The 20928-nt window shown below is 33.2% G+C and overlaps 1 protein-coding gene across 2 annotated transcripts in view; it reads right to left on the bottom strand.

The window, feature by feature from the left end:
• PIK3C2G (phosphatidylinositol-4-phosphate 3-kinase catalytic subunit type 2 gamma) overlaps positions 1-16180 on the bottom strand; it is a 388390-nt gene extending 372210 nt beyond the window's left edge. For both annotated transcript variants that reach the window (XM_076007629.1, XM_076007630.1), the window contains exon 1: positions 16098-16180. The gene's annotated coding sequence lies outside the window, so the exon portion shown is untranslated. The remainder of the gene's footprint in view (positions 1-16097) is intronic.
• Between the last annotated feature and the right edge of the window lie 4748 nt (positions 16181-20928).

The following is a 20928-nucleotide window of genomic DNA, read 5'->3' on the forward strand; positions in this document are numbered from 1 at the left end:
TGCAAATTTTTAAAAAAGACGGTCTTTGCAGTGCTAGTTTATTCAAATTCCTATGTGTTGGGTTATATTCCTTAGGTTATCTTGTTTATGCATTTTATTATAAGATGCAAATTTTTAGTGTCTTGGTTGAATAGCTTCCTAAAATGTTCCTGCTCATCCCATTGAGAAATCAATATCCAAGTACACATAACCTTCTAATTTTTTCTAAATAGGTTTATTTTCCCCTACTCTATAGTAAATGTTAATTTCTTTGTTGAAAATGCCTTAATTTCAGAATATGCATTCCAAATTAAGGTCTATAAGTGTCCTTGCTAAGTAGCCTGTAGTCTTGCTCTAAACCTGAGAAAGATTCTTCAACACTGACTTTGCCAGTAGGACAGAATTTAAGAGTCATCTTTAAAATTTAATGTAAAGAGTTATGACTCAGACCTTGAGACAGGCTACATGCATGTTCCATACATGCTCAGCAACTTCCCTCTCATTTTCTTCCTGGTGTTATCTATATAAACCTTTTTTAAAGCAGATTACAAGTATTAAGTAAATATCTACTGGGTGCTTAGCAGTTGCCTTTGACAGGATATATCGTGGTGAACAAGACTGCCAACCCCCTCTCATTTTCTTCCTGGTGTTATCTATATAAACCTTTTTTAAAGCAGATTACAAGTATTAAGTAAATATCTACTGGGTGCTTAGCAGTTGCCTTTGACAGGATATATCGTGGTGAACAAGACTGCCAACATCCCTGCTGTTACAGAGTGGATAGATACAACTTCTTTGTTACCTAGTAGAGTGATCTTAACCTAGTCAATATCTTGTTGAAAAACAAATAAAGGCAGTTGCAGATATAATACAGCTATTTGTGTACTTCTATTTCAAATATGGGAAACTGAAAAAGAAAGCTCAAACCATCCACCCGCCTCGGCCTCCCAGAGTGCTAGGATTACAGGCGTGAGCCATTGGCCAGGCCCATTAAAGGGAAATGTTTTGATCAAGTTATTTAGACATTAAATGCTAGCTGCATCACTGCTATATGAAAAGTAAGTTGTTTGTTCATTCATTCACTTTAGCTTGAGAGGAGGAAAACATGAATCGATAGAATATGAAATTATTTATAAAGAATATAGCTTTTAAACCTTCAAAAATATTATTTGTTTAAAGTTTAGTATAAAGAAGCCAGAAATTGATATTGATATTTCTAAACGTCATACAAACTGTCTCAACAATTTTTGTAAAATTGATCCTATCATTTTTAAAAGGTTATTCAATTACTAAAGAATAAACACATATGAAAATTTCATTGTAGGCCAGGTGCGGTGGCTCACGCCTGTAAACCTAGCACTCTGGGAGGCCGAGTTGGGTGGATTGCTCGAGGTCAGGAGTTCGAAACCAGCCTGAGCAAGAGTGAGACCCCCATCTCTACTATAAATAGAAAGAAATTAATTGTCCAACTAATATATATAGAAAAAATTAGCTGGGCATGGTGGCACATGCCTGTAGTCCCAGCTACTCTGAAGGCTGAGGCAGTAGGATTGCTTGAGCCCAGGAGTTTGAGGTTGCTGTGAGCTAGGCTGATGCCACGGCACTCACTCTAGCCTAGGCAACACAGTAAGACTCTGTCTCACAAAAAAAAAAAAAAAAAAAGAAAGGTTCATTGAATATATATGTCCCCAATGGAATACTCTTCAGCCTTAGACAAGAAGAAAATCCTGTCATTTGTGACAACATGGATTATCCTGGAGGGTATTAAGGTGAGTAAAATAAGCTGGACATAGAAAAACAAACACTGCATGACCTCACTTCTCTGTGAAATCTAAAAAAGTCAAATTCATAAAAGCAGTGTGGAAAATGGTGGTTACCAAAAACTAAGGGTAGGGAGACTGGGGGGGATGTTGGTCAAAGGATACAAAATTTCACTTAGACAGGAAGACTAAATGCAAGATACCTATTGTACAACATGGTCACTATGGTTAGTAACAATTGCTAAGAATAGATTTTAAGTGTTCTCACCACAAAATGGTAAGTATGTGAGGTAATGTAATATATATGTTAATTAGCTTGATTTACCCATTTGGCAATGTATACATATGTTGAAACATCATGTTGTACACCATAAATGCATATAACAAAATACAGTAAATGCTCATTTGCTTTCCATTATTCATTTGGAAGAAAACAATGCTTTAATAACACATCCTGTGCTAAGATGCCCACTGTCCATCAGGAGCAGTGGTGGGTGCTGTGGGTGGGCTCACTAAACACTGTTCTCACCCTCTGCCTAGTGCAAATGCCTCTGTGTAGATTTTAAATGTCTAAGGGTGACACTTCCCATGTGCCTTTGCAGCCAAGAGTCAGGATGAGAATTAGGTTCTGCCAATAAATTGCATTTGCACAAATTTTAGAAGGTAGAAGCAAGGAGAATTTGTGTTGCCTTTGCCTTTTTTGTTCTGTCCCCTACCGGCAAGCAAGATCTTACTTTCTAAAGCATCTAGTCTTCAATCCTTTGGTACTGAGAGGCAGCTGTGGCAAAATGTACTGAGGTACAGAATATTAAGGCCTGCTCGGGGTCATATACATTTATAAGGCTTGAGGTATGCACCCATTTTCTGGAGAAGTTGGCCACTTCTGGAGGAAATGGGAATTGACAGCTCTGAGCTATGTGCCTGGGAATGTTTCTCCTGGACTTCTTGGACTGCCTAGGGTTGTTTATCCTGGGCTGTCCAGGGATGTTTACCGTAGGCTCATGCCCAGAACTGTTATGTGAGATCAGTCACTGCAGGCCCCGGCTACTGGCCAGATCCAGGACCTCAGGTGACCAGAGCATATGCCTTTTTGGCGCCAAAGCCTTCCTTTGTTCAGACCACTATATAAACAGTGTAAGAGAGTCCCCTAGCCTCTTCTTTGCCACTGCTTCTCTGTCTAACATCCCCGTGCGCAACTGCCTGCCTGCTTGACATCCCAGCGTGTTGTTGCTTTCACTGCTGCCTGAAACTTGCCCGTGATGGCTAACTCCGGTGCTGGTGCTGTAACTTCCCTTCGACGGTTAATTCCGGTGCTGATAATGGGATCCTAGTGGTATGATTATTCCTTTATGTTCTTCTCCTGCTGTGCTATGTAAATAGGTCTCCTTTATTTTCTCTCTTCCCCCTTAATAAACGTACATAAAACTGGTGTGGCTTGTGGTGGTGTGTCCTGTGGATCGAGCTTAAATTAGAAAAAAGTCTGTGCACAGCGATTGATAAAAGTAATTATCAATACACAAAATAGTGGTGACAGCTAAATTCCAAATTTCTGACTTTAGGGTTGTTTTTAAGGTGGGGTCTGTGTAGTCAGTAGTTCCAGTGGCCATCTCAGTCCCTGGGTGTGTCAATGCTATCATGCTCTGTTCCAGCCTAGAGCCCACAACTCTTGGCTCTTCCTTTCATTATTGTGGAAAGTATTTTATTCTCTGTATTAAATGCATCTTTCCTGCTTTAAATATTTAGACTTATTTCTGAATAACACAGCAATGTGTCAGACTGTGAGTTGTCACATCATCTCTGTTCTTAACCTCTTTCCATAATAGAGTTTCAACTGGTCACATGCCTATGCAATTAAACACTGCCTTTCTCAGCCTCCCTTGGGAGAGGTATGACCATGTGTCTACTTTCTCGACAAAGGAATTTACACAAAAACTATACTCGACACTTCTGGCTTTGTCCTTAAAAGGACAGAGTATTTCTGTCCAAAATTCTGGCACCTTTCCCTCTTTCTAGTTGTCATGTGATGGCAAAGGTTAAGTAGCTTCTCTGAGTCTGCAGACAGAACTCTTGTGTTGAGAATGGTAGAGCTGTGCTGACAACAGTGAACCCCCTACCACTTGATGTTTAATGAGACATACATTTCTATCTTGTTTAAAATGCTAGGCTTCCCCCTCTCTCTTTTCATAGCATCTAATTTTAAATAAAACTTAACTTGGTTACTAGAAGTGGGCTCTACCATAATTTTGAAAAATGAGACATTGGTCTAACAGTTGGGAGTATTTGACAAGAACATAGATATCGTAGGCTGGAAAGCTAGTGATTCTCATTATGCTACAGTAAAACATTTGGTAAAATTGTCACTGCAATTCTTAAAAGGGTAGATTACTTGCCACAAGGACATGTAACTTCTGTGAACTCTTTGGGGAAATTCACAACATTGAAAAACTTAAAATATTGATATATTTTAAGTTTTATAGTTATATATAATAAAGTTATATATTATAAGTTATATATTATATTATATATAAAGTTATATATAATATAATATATATATTAAAATGTTGACTGATACGTGTGGAAAGTTCTGTGACAAAATGTACTTGGGCTAGTTATAAGAAGTGATCTTTAAAAAAGCAGCCTTAGCAGTAAATAGACCTCTGGCTTCTTCAAGTATGTGCATTAAAGCATCTCCGTTAATTGGAGTCCATTCTAGTTCGAAAGATCAGGCTGAGTGATGCGTTCCTATATAAACTAATATTAGGTAGCTTCAAAGTTGACACCCTTAAATTGAGGAAGAGCAAAACATGCTGAACAAAGAAACCAGTAAATAAAAAATAATCTGCAAGCATAGCAACACTGTCTAGATTAGGTTTTTGGTTATGGTTATTTGCCCATGGATTTGGCCGTAAGCAACTAGACCAAAAGGATGCTAAGTTTTTGAGGAAACTGTAGTGCTCTGCAAAAGCCAATGAATGTTTGACCTTTAAAGCAGCTCCAGAGCTTCCCAGCTGGTTTTGCAAAGGATAGATCACAAAATATGTGCAGCTCAAAGGAGAGAATTTTTCTAATTCTCTCTTTTAGAAGAGAATTACAGGGTAGTCAAGTACTTGTGAGAGTGAAATGGATACATATTTAGAATAATGAATTGAATGTTGATATTACACAAGGACAATGAGTATAAATCAAAATGGTCACAGGCGAACCAGTTCTTATGGTAACTATCGAACACCATAGAAGTAATGGACAAAGAATCTCCCAGAGGAAAGAAAATAGGAATCATAAATGACAAGAGACAAAGGAATTCATGATATATAACATAATTTCTCCCAGCTAATAAAGAGAAGTATTTCACTGGCAGGGCAGGAATTGTTTGAAATTTCTATCTAGTAGTATTTGATCATGGCCTTAAAAAAATGACAGCTGTACTTTTCCTATTCTCATATATCTGGATATTGGGACAGTTGACTTCAAGTTGTTCCCTGGTATTCTTTGCCCTCTCCTTCCAGAACAATGGCCAACCAGTCAAAGTCCATATTTCCCAGCCTCTCTTTCAACTATATATGGGCAAGTTATCATTCTCATCAATGAAACATGAAAAGCAATCATGTCTGTTTCTTCCAAGTGTGCCCTTAAAAGAATTATATGTGCACCCTCCTGTCTGCTCTCTGTCCCCAGTACACACATCAGATGGGAGGTAGTGAGGAACACTTGTTTGGAGGGTGGCAAAGCTGAATTGCTGATTCTTATCATCATTTTAGATATGAAAGTGAGGGAGAGAGAACACTAGAGAGAGAAAATTCTGTCTTGTTTGTACTGCTGCATTTTGGGTATCTTTGTTACAGAATTTAGATTAAAACTGCATTAACTACCACAGTAGCCATAGATTCAAATAATTACATCACTTACAAAAAACAGTATCAAAATAGATTCAAACTGATTATTTCCAGGTGCAGGATCATAATAAGAACATTATAAAATAGTACACATCTTTTTTAAAATTCCAAAAATTTATAATAGAAATTTATTTGTTTACAAATAATTATTTCCAAAGACATTAAAGAATTCATCCAATGAATATTTATGCTACTAATCATTAGATTAATTTTAATAAACACTCTATAGTAGCTTCACATCTACTACAATTTTCTATATGGTTTGGTTTTAAAAAGCTGAGAAACAATGCCATACATGGACCACTTGAAATGTGATTTAATAAAGTCTAGAATTCCATTCTGAAAAACAAAGCAATAACAACAGAAAACTTAGATCACTAAGTGCATGTAAAATTAATGTTCAATAATTAGTACAGAATGAACAAAAATAGAGGATTCATTTTTTTAAAAAATTAAGACTTTTTTCTCAGCATGATAAGATATGGTGAGAAAATTTCCTAATTCTTTAAAAATGAATATAAAAAATCCCTATATATTCCTCTATCCTTAAGTCCTTTGGTTAAAGTAAACTGCTCATGTTTCTCAAATTTAATACCTAAGTGCTTAGTATGCATTTTTTTCTCTTACTCAGGTTTGTCTCTTTGGGGTGTCCCAGAAAATGCACACTGCTTTATGGCTCATAGGTTTGCTGAGGTGAGAACAAAACTGAAATATACAATGTGAGGAGCTAGAAGCAGAAGATAAACTTTGGCTAAATCTTCTCTTAAAAGTGAAAGAAAGGGCCAGGAGCGGTGGCTCATGTCTGTAATCCTAGCACTCTGGGACGCCTAAATAGGAGGATCGCTTGAGGTCAGGAGTTCAAGACCAGCCTGAGCAAGAGCGAGAACCCGTCTCTATTAAAAATAGAAAGAAATTAGCTGGACACCTAAAAATCTATATAGAAAAATTTAGGCAGGCATGGTGGTGCATGCCTGTAGTCCCAGCTACTCGGGAGGCTGAGGCAGAAGGATTCCTTGAGCCCAGGAGTTTGAGGTTGCTGTGAGCTAGGCTGATGCTATAGCCTGGGAAACAGAGTAAGACTCTGTCTCAAAAAAAATAAAAAAATAAAAATAAAATGAAAGAAGTTAGTTGAAGCCACCAGATAGGTTATTGGATAGCTTTATTACTAATCATTGTGTGTTACCACTGTGGCCAGATAATTAGAATACAGACCCAAAAGGATAGTGATGATCAAACTGGAATTATATTGTGGACATTTGGGAAATACAGGAATACTTCTTGTCCTTCAACAATACCGTTGTGCTACAACTACAGGTCATAATGGTCACTGTGCTAGTTTCCTTTGTTAGTGTATTTCTACCTTTAATGTTTTTCTAGATAAAACCCTTGTAATATTAATATCTTCTCTTGTATTTCTGAAATTGCATTGCTTTTTATCTAAGCAAATCTTGAGGCATTTATAATCTTCTGTCTTATATGATAATGTGTGTGTATATATACATATATATTCATTCTCCTACTATAATATAGAATCCGTGTTTTATTCATATCCTCCTATTTTTTGAATATAATAAGCACCTATGAATATTTTTAAACAATTGAGCAGGTCTTGATCTTGCTTCCGGCCTTTCATATCTCCACACCTTTATTGTATCATTTCTACTTTAACTGCATGCATTCATAAAACATTGTATTTCTTTTTTTAATTTATTGGCTTATTTATTTCTTTATTCATTTTGTTGCTCACTGGAGACAAAGCTGATGCAGAAAGAAAAAAATTCCTCTTCTATCCCATAAAATTTTTTAGCACATTTTTAAAAGTGTTCTCCTTTTCCCCCCTAATATATTGTTTGAATTAATAGTTTTCTTGAGATATAGTTTATATACAGTGAGAGGCATAGATCTTAAGTGCACAGCTTGATGAGCATTGAAAAGTGCATAGACCTGTCTAATCCTGTCAAGATATAAAACATTACATCATCCCAGGAAAAATTTCCTCATATGTCTCTGAAAACAAGCCTCACCCTTCCTACCAGAGATAATCACTGGTCCAAATTTATAGTAGTGGGGTTCGAGACATGCCACCCCAAAGTATGGCATCTTGAGCTTTGAGAAACAGCAGAAGCAGGAAGTTTACTCTCTGACTTTCTCCTGCCTTTCTCTCCTGAACTAGGTCATAAAAGAATTCTCTGCCCTTCTTCTAAAGCATGACCACACTTCTGCACGACTATCCACTTCTTCATGAAACTGAGTATAAAGATACATAAGCATCGCTGTTTCTTTGAGTCTTCGTTTCTGACAGCTCCTGCACCCTGTAAAACTTTTATCAAATAAATTTATACGCTTTTTTCTTATTAATCTGTCTTTTATTATAGGTGCCTCAGCTGTGAGTCTTCCGATGGGTGAGGAAAAGATATTACTTTTTCTCCTCTACACTATCATATATTATTTTCATTTTTATAGATCTTCTGGATTACGCTATCTTGTGTGGAGATTTTTTAATATGCTCTGGCAGACAGTGAATGTACTGGTGTCTTGATTTGATCATTTTGGTCTTGATTACAGTGGGGGCCGGGGGAGGGAGGGAATAGAGTAGTCCTGTTTGTTGAGCAAAATTGAGTCAGGAATTTGTACCATTCTGGTCTATAGCTTCAGTAACATCCTGCACTTAAGTTGTACTCTGCTCAGAGATTGTAATAACCTATGTCTATATTTGTCTGAGAACTAAAAATATTGATTTGACTCTGAATATTTGGTCTACTTAATTCCACATTAATATTTGAAAAAGTTAAGTCTTGTAGTTTTTTAACTAAATGGGGTTTTCTGAAATATCCCTTTTCTTAAAATAACTCTAATTTTAAAAAATTTAAAGAATAAATTTAATTCGTATTTGAAAACAAGTAGAGTTTATTGCATTCAGAGATGAATCATTAGTGGAAATAAGAGTATTATAAAAATGTCACTTATAGCTTTGGTACCTTCGTTTCTTCTTAAGATAAATTACTGGTCTAATTGTCAATCCTCTCCAATTCTAACAAATGGGTATGGTATGCATATTATAAAATATGATACAACAACTGCATATTATAAAATATGCATACCATGCATTAAGACTATAGAAAAGTCTTAATTTAATGCAAACCAAGTAATAATTATTTTTCAACAAATGAAACATCTTTGTTACATATTTCAAGAAAAAAATTAAATATAGCAATATGATTCTTCAAATATTTAAATGAGAGAGATCTATGGCTTCGATCTCACAGATATTTTAATATACAGTGCACCTTAAAGATAATTCCACAAAAGTAAGAGTTGGACTCATCGATGCACTTGGGATACTAAAGGCTACACTCAATACATTTCACATGATGAGATTCAAGTATGTTTGTAGTCATCTTCTAATATTATCACATGCTTACAGTTGTATTAGAGATGCATTTAGGTTGTGTGATATAAAAACTGGTAAACAACAGTACTCAAATAGGCAAAATAACTCAGGATATAAATGATAATAAATAAAACTTCCAATTCTTCCAGAAAAATATTAGTTGACAGATTAAATGGACTTTTCCCTTTAAATACTATAGTTTTCATCTGACCATTGAATAAATTCTTGTTACTGACATAAATAAATAAATGTGGTATAAATATTCACAATGTCAGGCAACGTCACAAATGTTCTCCATCTGTCTTTGTAGAGAAAATAGATTTACTGTAGTTAAAATGTATTACTTCTATAATGCCACAATTATTTTACTAGGCAAAGATTTCTTGGAACTCAATATAGAAAATTCAAGAATTAATAAAATTTGACTTTATTCTTTGAAGAAATTTCTATTTTTTGCTCTTTTTTTAAGTTTCCCCATTTGCTCATTAAAACTTAAGGCTTTTATAACCCTAGAAATAGTTTTAATAATCCCTGAAAGATCACAAATTTCCCTAATTATCTGATTTTGCATAGTAATTCTCTAATTTTACATATACATTGAATATAATACAATTTATGTCATGAAATGTTATTCAAATACATTAATAAATGAACTTTATTAAAAGTCAAAACAGAAATTGGTATTTTCTCATGTAAAACTGGCCTGCTTTTCTAACATAGCCCTTTATATTTTCATCTATTTTAATGCTGCAATCTCTAAATTGCTGTGCTGCTAATTTCCCCAGACAATTAGTTAGGTCACAGATAAAGGAAAATATTTAGAGTTTTACATACTAGCAAAGAAAGGGCAGCAGGGCATTTATTTGATTTGAATACCCACTCTGTTTCCAGAATTGCAGTTAACCTGAATGCTAATGAATGCACATCTGCTTTGTTTCTGATGGAAGCAAACCTGCGTTTTCAACTATTCTAGAGCGCCACCTTCTGGAAATGAAATACTTTTCCAAATGTCAAGTAGCAACCAACTCATTGTGATTGTGGTTAAAAGTGTGATTTCGTACTGAGAAAAATCATGCCTTAGGAGAATTCTATTTTCTTTCCAATCAAATATTGTTTCTCCCTTGGAGAATTAGCATTAAAGAAGATAATAATGTATGGAAAATTTAGAATAATTAAAATGTCTTTTTGACTGCTATACTAGGAATAAAATTCTGTTGATTTCACTTTTTTCCTTTGATATAACTAAATAACAAAATTGTTCTCCTTCCATAATATGTGACATCTTCATATCTAATATGAACACATAGAAATGTATAACACCACTGTCAACATCTTTAAGGACAAGCTAAGCTAGAGCAGTTATAGCTGATATATTCTAAACTAATTAAGGAACAAACATTTTGTTTTCCTAAGACAGGAGAAAATCTGACTTTGACTAAGTCTAACTACATTAATTTAGTTAAACCTATATTTAGAGTTCAGATTTGAGTTGAAGGCATCCCACATTTACCACCTTCAAGAAAATATTATTGTTACTACAATATTAATGAACCTTTAAAAAGGAACTATTAGTATTTCTCCATTTGAAACTTATTGGGGTTAAGATGAGTGTATGAAAAAAAGTTTAAAAATGACAGTTCTTTTTCTGAAATTTCAAGTTCGTGAAATGTAAGGTGTTTCTGAAGTTTCACTTTTTCAATAACCAAAATCAGCAGAAGATTTTTCAATTCTAATTCCTTTTTAATTTCTAATTCTGTTTGCTTGAAGACTATGTAGATATATGCTAGCCAAATAATCTTAATGGTATCAAACAAATGTTTGAGTAAACCAGGAAGAGCAAATTTGTAGTACCATGAGCAACCACTCTTGCCCAGAGTGAACATGACTAATAGAGTTTGGCTCTATTTCTCACTGAGCCAGAAAGTAGTTGATAAAATACTTTGCTCCATAGAGCTATTCTCAATAGCATAGAGTTCATCTGTGAGATACAGTTTACTGATGATCCAGGGCCTACAGGGACCATGAGAAGGATGAAAGGAAAATACTTGTAGTAGAAATCGGGGAGAAAGAAGAGCAAGGGTAATATCAGTTTTAAGGATAAGGTGAAAGGTAGTTACTGTATTATAATATAGTTTATGTGGGCATATAGGGCTTATAGTCTCAAACTATCTTTAGTTAGATTTCACCATTAGATAGTCACTCCATTAAAATTAATTCTTCATATTCAACACAAAGATCCTTGAAAGGTCAAAAACATAATACTATTCCAATCATTAACAATTATGTTTTCTTTATTTCTTAAAAATGTTAATCACCTGAGGAACATCTTTTCTTAGGTGGTGGTGGGGGAGTGAAGTATAACAAATTTTTGAGCACAGTGTGCAGTCAAAGACAGCAAATGCTATAGGAAGAGAATATAACAGATCGATGACTTTGTCTAAGAAGAAATCCAGTGACCTTCAAGTCTGTTAAGTGCCAGATACTGTTTTGTGTGCTTAAGATACAAAGAATATGTGCTGGAGCCCTAAAAACAAAAAGGACTTCAGTGGCTCAGGGAGATGGAAATATATGGAGGTAATTGCAACTTTTCACTTAATGCATTATGATGCCTGCCAGTAGTATAGAGGGTAAAAATTGAGAACTTGCAAATAACAAAAAAAATTTATGTTGAATAATAAATTTAAAAAACAGTGCATAATGAGTCAGAGCAGAGATAAAATAAATCACCCAAAGAGATATAAGATATATAATAAGAACAAGACATGACCAAAAGTATTGTCCATATACATACTATATGACCGTGACATGTAAACGAATATGATGATCTTAAGGAGAATTGGTTAGTAATAGAAACATACAAAAATCAGCCACAAACTCAAGGAGAAAGAGAGATTTTACAGATTTCTGGTTTATATAACTTACAAATTGAAGAGTACTGCAGACTTCAGACACTGCTTGATCTAAGAACTCAACTTGAGCTTTCTTCCTGTCTCAAGTCTGCTTCCCCCTGTGTCTGCTCCATTCTCACGTGCCTTTGGCAACGCTCATGCACCATTTCCTTAGCTCACAATCCAGGCGGTTAGTTTCTGCTTCTCAATAACTCTCACTAATAATTTGAGTCTCGCTAATTTTGATGATCTTGCCTCCCTCTCCCTACAGATGTTGGGTGCGCCACAAAAGAGATGTCCACACATCTATGGTGGGGGAAGGAACTGGAGTCTTTTGAGTATTCTAATTCCCTATTCTAAATCTGGCTTCCCTATTTTTCTAGTTCTGGGAGAGATCAATAAATGTTTTGTCTGCCCCTCCAAAAAAAAATCTATTCAGGAAACAGGGCTTATGAGATTTCCCTCTTAGACATCAATAATGAACACTGGCATATTAAAAGCTGTGAGAATTCCCGCAGTGAGGAAGCACATTTCCAGAATGTATTGAATACACATTACGTTTTGCACAGCATGTTATTTTCCTTCATCAGAACATTGTGACATGGTTTGGGAAGTTCTGGGACAGACTACCTCCAAAGTAAAAATAAATGATTCTCTTTGTCTCATGCCATTATATACTCAAATTATGATATTCTTTTTGTTTTATACATCAGAGTCTGCCAAGCAAGCATTTAATTATAATTTGAGTCTTCATATAAGTCTGCCTGAGAGGAGAGACAGTCCTAGACCTGCCCACCGGAGAAGTCCAGTCTGCATGACAGCCATATTGCTATTAGTCAATTAATAAATTGGACTCAGTTTTATACATCAGACTTATAATCAGAAGTACTGTGTGTTCACCCATGAGAGATGAATCTATTTGTGCTTGGATGGAAACATCAGCTTTCTAAGCCTGCAATGGTAGTGAGTTTTGACTGTGAACCTCAGTACATTCAAACAGCTACGTCTCACTTCGTTTAGCCATCTAGTGGGCAGTAAGCAACCATGCATGGGAGGCAACCTACTGTCCTTGAGCGTTTGTTTTGGCTTTCAGTTTTGACAGTTGTGGGTTGATTATGGCCTTGGGTGAGTCTTAAGAAGGGCTTGACTTAAAACAGAACAAAAAAACTCCCGAAGATTTAGAATTACAATTTATTTCTTGGTTAAAAGCTTAACTTCTCTTAAAGAACACTATATTTTATTCTTGATGAGCTAGCAAAAATTTTAAAATCATAAAAACCAACACTAATGAGGTCTTGAGAAAAACTGTACAGTATCAGGTGAGTGGTGATAGTAAAATTGCTCTAGGTATTCCACAAGCTGTCGATGTGCTTTAACTCTAGAAACTCAACTTGTAAATTTATAAATAAAGAAATAAGCTAATGAAATGAAAAAAAAAAACTTATAACAATATTTTCATATCAGAGCCACATATAATAGTGAAAATTTTGGAGCAATCTTGCCATTCAACTACAGGAAAATGGTCAGGCAAATAATGGGTGTTTTAGATCATTGGAATCTTATGTCAGCCCTAAATTTATAGGTATGAAGAAAATGTAGCAACATTAAAAAAATTGCAAGTTAAATAGGCAGTGCATCAAATTGTGCAATATAGTGATAACTAATATGTGTCATTTAGTAAGTAAAGTTTGGATAGGAACACTGAAAAATGGAAGACATTATCTTCTGGTGAGGATATAGTAGTTGTTTTTCCTCTTAAAGCATTTTGAAGTATTTTAAGAAAAATATAAAAGTTTTAAATGAAGTAACAGATACTGCAAAAGTGTTCTCAGGAAGTCTAATAATTTTATGATGAAGTATTGAAATACAAATAAATCTATGGAGTATATGCCTTTCCAGTGTTTAACTATATCACAATGAAATCAAAATGTGTAAAATGCAGGTGGCAACTTTGAGTTAAAATGGGAATTCACTGGAAATAAGAGGTCGTAAAACACGAAGAATCAAACACTAGTTTCTGAGTAAGAAATATTCCCAAACCTGAATTACATATAATAAAATATGACTTGCTTCCTTCTCCAAGAAGAGTTTTCCTATATATTTTTTTGACTCATGGTCCCTCCCCAATGAAGGCTGCTAAAATATACATGCCCACATAATCTCTTATAGTACTTTTCAGTTCTCATGCTTTACCATTTGATCCTCACAAAAATTCTGTGAAACAGACTGCATGAATGAAAATATACCCTCTTTACATTTGAGAAATTGAGAGCCAGAGAGAATATAGGACTTGCCTGGGGCCAAAAAAAAGACTATAAAGCTGGGAATCTCAGTCATATCTTTGGCTCCAAAAAGAATCTTTCATAATAATCTTGTTTATAAAAACGTTGTGCTTTCTTGCTTTTAAGATACTATCAATATTATATATGAGCTAGGCTACATACTTTGTATTAAACCTCATATTGTCATAATTGTTTCTGAAGTATTTTAAAATTAATGTCTGTTGTTACAAAGTTATTGTACGCTTTCTATGGACAAGACTGGATCTTTCCTTCAGTTACTCTCCACAGTGAGAAGCAATTTGATAGCATTACAGTAGTGCCCAAGATATATCTGATTAAATGGTTGGAAATTCTGGTATTTTCCTGATTTGGTTAACAATTTTAATTTACTTGAAAATCACTTTTGGAGACAATATCAGATATAGAGAAAATGATCTGATTCATGGGTCTCCTAGACTAATGCAGTTTTGAGACCCACAAAGCAGATATGAGATACGTTGGAAATGCCACCAAAAGTAAGATAAAGTTCATTATTACCAAATCATGGAAAATTACAAGATCTTCTATTGTATTATACCTTTTTAGTAATCCACCAAGAACCTTCAGGATTCTAATTTGTTATAATACCTAACACATTAAATTTTATAATTTCTCTTCTAAGGGTTTAATCAGAGCTAACTAAACCAAAATTATTTTCAGATTCTTTTATTTTCATTTTAAGCTCTGCTATTAAATTATGATTATTTTATTACCTCTATTGACTGGCAGTTAGTTTTTTACTCTTTTATATATTATGGAATTTGGAGGAAAATGTCTTATTCTTTCAGACATTTTCTTTAGTAGATAAATTTGTTTTGCTTGATTTGATATCTTCAGTTTACCAAGATCATTTTAACAGCTAATGTTCTTTCATCACTATTTTATACTAAACTCATGTAACATAGTCTCTGTGTCTAATAGTTATTATCACACTGTACCTTGTACTATAATTGTCACTTCATTCTCTCCTACTAAATATAAGCTTTTGAAGGCAGGGATTAAGTCATTATGTTCTTGGTATTTCTTTTATCTATTATAATATCCAGCACATAAACTTCTCCAGGATATTTAATAAATTAAAGAGTTTTTAGTGCCTTTTAAATATTTTCCAAAGTTTTTAGTTTTTCTGTTTTAATTTTCTATAAACATATTATTAAAATAGCAAATTAAGTATGACATGACAGCCATTATCACATTTAGGGTTTCTGTATTGGAAATTCCATTTGAAAATGGGGGAATTATAGGAAATGGAAGTATGCATTAAAAATGAAAGCCAGTTTCATAAACAAAATAGATGAAAAAACTGAATTGATGGCTCTGTAATAAGAACTTTATTTTCTCATTGCTTGTTTCTTGATAGTTTAGCATCTACTGTAATTACTACTCTTTATGCATGCTAATTGTGATTAAAATGTCTATAGTTCTCAGTGTTTTTAAAGTTTTTATTTTATTTTCTTCTTTCTTTGAATTCGAATTGTACTTTGGACACAGTGGAAGTGAGATACTGACCTTGACCATATTATATCATTTACTCTTCCTGGGTTTAAAGTGCCATCTATAAAAGAAGAGTTTTGAACCAAGATTCTCAATAATTAAATTATTGGACTACATTATTCTTGTTTTGCCCTCTTTTCTCAAGAATTATTATCCAGGAAAACTATTCTTGAAATTAAAAAAAATACATATATATTATATACATACACACACAAAGAAAAACTTTGCTTATGTAATTCAAACTCCATTTATGAATTAATAATTTATAATTATTCAGGCATTTCTATGATCATATAAGTCAAACACTTTAGATATTAAAAACTTCTTTACAGAGTACATTTCACAATACACTGTACATTCCTACGACTTACCTTATATTTTCTTCTTTAAGTTTTATTTCTCTTGCCATTAGACATGTCGGCAGGGCTTGCTCAGAAGCTCATTTTGTGTTTAATGATTTACTACAACACTATGAAAGGAGTTCTAGTCACCGTTGATTTTATCTTATCGGTTGCTACACAAATAAAACTACATGTTCCCATGATTTGTTTGAGCACTTTGAGTGATTGATAAAAATCAGTTTCCCCAATCTCTTCCGTTAACACTTACTATTGAAACATTTAATGCATACACCTAAACTGTTACTGGTATTATAATAATCTAGTTGTTTAAACTTCCCTCTTGAACTAATTCCCAAGGATTGGGATAGGAGACCAATGCGATAAGAGGACTTTTAGAAACTTCTCTTAGAAACTTTATTATTTTTAAAGATTCTCACCCTCATTAGCTGTTACCAGCCTAAGATCTAAAGGTCCCATTGATGATTTAGCAGAGTTGGAATTAAAAGTGTACGTTGTACGATTGTCATATACTTTATAAGAAGATTACTGGCTTCATTCTTTCTGTTAAGGTATGGAGTCCAATCTATGCAGCAGTTCTCAAAACTTTCTGATCTCAGGAATCTTTTATACTTTTAAAGATAAAAATCTCTGAAGAGATTTTGTTTGTGTGGGTTATATCTATTGAGATTTACCATATTAGAAATTATAGTTCAGAAAAATTTAAAATATGTATTTATTAATTTATTTCAAAACAACAATAAACCATTACTTGGCAAAATAAATAGCACATTTTAATGAAAACATAGCTATATTTTCCAAAAACAAAAAACTAAGAAGATAGGCATATTTCCACAATTTTGCAAAACTCATCCAACTTAATAAACAGATGGATTCCGAATCTGCGTCTGAAGTCAACCTGTTGTAATATATTGTTTTGAATTCAGTCTCACTCAGATATATCATTGGATAGACAGAAATATTTTATTCACCTTTTCAGATCATTGTGGATATCATTTGATATTATGCTAAAACTCACAAAGTGATAGTTTTCTAAATGTTAGTTGCAATATGAAATCTGTAACCCAAGTAAAAAACTTTTCATATACTATCACATTAAAATTCACTGGATTATCTTGCAGTGGATTTTTTTACTTATGCATGCATGATTTTGTAACCTCAAGTATTATTTATTTGGAAAATACTAATCTACTGAGTTATGCAATGATGCAAATGTTGACACATTTTATTATACAATAAATATCCCCAAACAAATTGCATTTCTTGATATTATTACTGATCTAAATCTTTAATAATTAAGAACATATGAAGCTCAGAGTGGTGGATACAGGTTTCACAAAATTCAAATTTCTGCTTCAAATATTCAATTTTGTTATTGGAAACAAATACAGTTCATTGTTTTCCTTGAAGTGATAAGTTTACTTCTCTTATTTTTGAGAATACCAAATACTCAATACCCAAGTCTGAATAGCCATAGTTTATCAGTCATTCTTTCAACTGAAAATGGTGTTCCTTATAAAGAGGGCTAGTTCAGCTTTCAATTCAACCAACTGAACACTTGCTTTTCCTAGAGACAATCATTATCCTTTGATATGCAACAAAAGGGCTTTATGTTAACACAATTTGCATTCAGGGTTGAGATTTTATTAAACAATTATCCTGTTTCATAAGATTGTATAAAAAGTATTCTTACTGCTTTCATTTTTAATGAAACTGAGTTTTTACCATCCCTATCTGCCAATGAGGAATACGATAACTACTAAAAAAATTTTGCAGCCACTTCCTTGATTGTGATAGCAGCTTTACCCACAATGACATTTGTACTATCAGTGTAAATGTCAACACAGCGAAAAAGGCAAATAACATATTGTATTTTTATGGAAATATTCTTGATCTCATGGACCTCATCAAAGGATGTCTGAGACCCCCAGATTTATATTTATACACATTGAGAACTACTGGTCTAGTGAAAAGTGCTTTCATCCAAAGTTAGGAGAACTATTGGGTAGCTCAAATTATTTTGTCCTTTTAGGTAAATTTCTTAAACTTTTAACTTCTTAATCTCAGTTTCTTTTTATCTGTAAAGTCTATAAAAATTAAAAGGTTAATGGTTATTTGGTTTTCTCAGAATATTAATATGTTGTGATGTTTTTAGAAAATGTGTGCATGTTTGCGTGTGTACACATGGGTCTTATTAGAACCAACTAAATGAATGATTTACCCTACAGCCCAACCAGCTTAATTTATGAAACTTACATTTTTCATTAAAACATGATGATGAATATTACTGATAATAATAATTCCTAAAAATTATAGGAAACTTGGTACAGTGTGAGATTGCTACATCTACATGGTAATTTATATTATTTCAATACTAGTAATTAGAAGTAGGATTACATTATGATAGAGTATTATGGTTTTCTATTTTCTATTTAATTGAAAATTCAATTTATTTCTTCTCAAAATACATTGAAATATTGCTTTAAAAAGTAGTAATAGCACTCTCAAGTTAATTATATTCTGTTATTAAGTATGGATTATTATTAAAAAGATTTCCTGAAACTTCTATACTTGTGCTCTTCTTTTTGATAGGCCTATTTAATAATCATCATTTTACCTTTTGTAGGTTATTACAACACTCACAGTGATCCAGTAGCATCATTTGGCATCAATTTTATCACTTTATAGAGTTGTACTTGGTAAGCTTGCTTGAACTCTTGGTAAATCTTGGTAAGTCTTGGTAAGATTGGCTTGAACTCTTAATCATATACCTTGTGGGTACACAAAACTCTACCATATTTCTGTAAATATTGGTGATATTCTTGTTCAATTCCACTTTTGAAATCCTGCTGTTACAGATGCTCTTTCTATTCTGTACCATGTCAACACAGATATGTTTGAGTACCTTTCTCATTTTCCATTAAAATTCACTTATGCCTAGCATTGTTAGTGTAGTAAACTACAGCAGCAAAACTTCTATTTCTATAAAATTGTCACCTAAACTAATGCAAAAATCTCTCCCTTATCCCTACAAACAATTGGAAGCACTGAATTATATGAATCAATTATTTAAATTCTCACCAAAGACAAGAAAATTCCCTATGGGACAAACCAAAAGGGTACAAAATCTAGGATTAGGAGCAAAATCTTACGCTGTGGTCACTTTGGTGGTGCGAGTTAAAACAGTTAAAATAAATCTTGAACCTACAAAGGGTTGCCCAATAAATGAAAGTAGTATTAGACATACTGTGACCAACAACTCAGGAGAAAAGAAAATCAAAACTTTTCCCTGCTGTGACTTTAGGTGAGGAAAAATGTCTCCCTTTGAGAAATCAAGGAGCCTGTGCTTGTGGTGATATGGTATGTGAATACAGCTCTTTTTGCGCTGCCAAAATCCTCAGTCCAGGAGATTAGCTAAAAAAAAAAATGAGTTGTCCTAATCCAGTGATATCCTTGAAAACATGTAACACCACTATAGAGCCACGGAGCCATCTTTTTAAAGTCCAAGCTATATGGGATTTGACAGGGAAAAGTAATACAAGCCTTGCTAAAGAGGAGATTACAATTAAAAAATAGATCATAAAACAAATGAATGAACAAAGTATCATAAGTGAATCATCAGCTATAACAAAGAGGAGCCAAAATATTGAGATAATGGGGATAAATCAAAACAATAAAACAATTCTACATATAAAATCATTGAAGCAATAAAGGAAGGCATAAAAATTATAAGACAAGAACAAAATATGGTAGGATAGAACAAATGCTATGAAAGTGAATGTTGTAGAAATACAGATATTTATAAAAAGCATATTTAAAAAAGAATAAAAATTTCTATATTTGAAATTAAAAGAAATAATTAAAATAAAATATAAGCACTTGATGAATGGATTCAATAGCAGATTAGATTAAGCTGAAGCAATAATTGATAATCTGGAAGGTAGTTGTGAGGGAACTGCCCAGAATGATAGCATAAAAGTATAAAAAAGAAAAAATTAAAAATCTGCAACCAGTTAAGAGACCTGAAAATAGATTATTTTTCATAAGAGTTACTAAAGGAGAGAACAGAGAAGTCTTCAGACAGAAAGTCTTCAAACATATTAATATAATGCCAAATCTTTTCCAGATTTGATGAAAATTAAGAAAATTAGCTTTGAAGAAGCAAATCAAGTGCCAATTAATACAAATAAAAATATATTCAAATCTATATAAAAATAAAAATAAATATAATTTTACTTATAAATAGAAATGAATTTGAAATAATCTTAAACTCAATCTTATATAAAATAAAAGCTTCACTAACGAAGACTTCTAAAAGCAGCAAAGGAAATCATTCAGTTAACATAATACTATCTTCAAATTGCTGAGGGGAAATAATAGAAATTTAATATTTTATACCAAATTAAATTAACTTTCAAGAAATAGGAAAAAAATGCAGCATTTACAATAAATCACCAAAAGAAATACTAAACTGTATACTGCAGGAAGCACAGGAAAAATGTCAAGTAATTAACAATAGTGAGAGAGGAAGTTAATAATAAGCATGTCTAAATGATACGTATTAGTAAGCATTAGCTTTAATAATAATGGTGTGATCAATTTGGGAAAGATAAATAATACAATAGATTAAGTTAAGTGAAAGATGGAAGGACGACATAAAGGCATCCATGAAATGCAATTCGTAAGCTCTATCCCAAAAAGTAATTCAACAAATATCTTTTGAGAGCCTGATAGGTGCCAAGAATTGGTCTAGATACTTTCAGTACAACACTGAATCAAACCAACAAGCATTTCTTTTTTTTTTTTTTATGTCCTTTCTATCCATGTTCATAATAACTCAAAA

Source organism: Microcebus murinus, chromosome 10, assembly GCF_040939455.1.
Source record: "Microcebus murinus isolate Inina chromosome 10, M.murinus_Inina_mat1.0, whole genome shotgun sequence".
Lineage (NCBI taxonomy): Eukaryota > Metazoa > Chordata > Mammalia > Primates > Cheirogaleidae > Microcebus > Microcebus murinus.